This window comes from Limulus polyphemus, unplaced genomic scaffold (genome assembly GCF_000517525.1).
Source record: "Limulus polyphemus unplaced genomic scaffold, Limulus_polyphemus-2.1.2 Scaffold1429, whole genome shotgun sequence".
In the NCBI taxonomy this organism is placed as follows: Eukaryota; Metazoa; Arthropoda; class Merostomata; order Xiphosura; family Limulidae; genus Limulus; species Limulus polyphemus.
Window position 1 is genome coordinate 33,025 of NW_013667039.1, and position 1,520 is coordinate 34,544.

Genomic DNA, 1,520 nt, shown 5'->3' on the forward strand with positions numbered 1-1,520 from the left:
CTTATTCATAGTGAGATGGAGACAAATATTCGGTTCTGTGGTGTTCCTCTGGAGGACTCTGAGGCTGCAGATGAGGGCGATCCTCAACATTCTGGAAAGAGTTTAGATCCACTTTTTCCTGCACTTTCTTTTAGTCTGTTGGCTTTTCAGTCCCCCTGTGGAACAGTGATGAGTTCATGGACTTACAGTGCTGTAATCTGGGGTTTGATTCCCTATTAAGGACACAACGGATAGCCCAACGTTGCTTTGCTGTAACAATGGTAATCAACGAAGTCTTTAAATGACATATAAAAACAAAAAGGAGGCCACTTTGAGATAAGCTGCTCTTGACTTGTTTTCTTCATTTGGTTCATTTAGAGTATGATATTTTGGGTCTTTCCCTGGTTGCTTTTGAGCCTGCACCTTACTTGATAGCTGATTTTGGTTCATACAGGAATATTTACTTCTCAGTTACATGAATTGACAGTTATGCCTTATCTGACACAGTTGTTCAAAACTTTGTGATTTAGCCTGCCAATGCTAGCTGGAAGCATTTTCCAACTCTTAAATAATACAGCTGCTCCTCGATTTTCTGGGTTCTAAGGTGGAGTTTGTAGTTAACCTGAATTGATCAATGTCCCCTGATGGGACAGGGTAAAGTCTATGGATTTACAACTGTAAAATCCAATATTTTGTTTTCCTTTCACTTCACTTTATTGGAAGATTCTCAGGATCACCAACTTCCTTGATGATGAGCTGGAACCATTGTTAACGTGCACATTGTTGGCTTCTACATTCATCCCTATTATCGTTGACATCTCAAATTTTATTGGCTCCTGTAGGTGGTAATAGTTCTGCCCCTATTCATGGGTCCTAACCCCTGACATTAGCCCCTTATGATTATGGGATTCTAGCTGTGTGTTGTGGAAGTTAACATTTTCTTAAACCAAAAATGTAATTCCAATAATAGTTGCCTCCTTTCACACTCTCTTGCCCTTCCTTCCTAGTAAGAGCCAGTGTTTGAGACTGGGATTGAGTCTGTCACGTGAAAGTGATAACATTATCTGAATGAGGTGATTACATACAGTACTAGGATAGAAGGCGCATTGACGTAGGTAGAGAATATCATGAGACAAATATTGCCAAGGGCAATTAAATGAGGTATAAAAGACTTGAGCAACCAAGAGAAAATCAGACCAATGCTTAGATGGGCAAAAAAAGAAACCCTGGGCAGTCAAGTAATAGCACTTTAAATACTTGTTAAAATGTATGATGGTAAAAATATATCTTGGAAATATTTTTTTTGCATTGCAAATTACAGTGCTATTCAAAACCCTTCTTTAGTCATGAACAAATATTTTAATATGGTTTTGAAACAGCAAAACAGATGCATATTTTTTTATACTAACAAATGTGTTAAGATTTCACCAGTTATGAAACCTACATGCATTTGTTTTAAATATGTAGTGGCAGCCTTCATATGTTGAAGTTATATTAGGTTTGAAGACAATATGTAGTATTACTCTCTCTCTCTCTCTCTC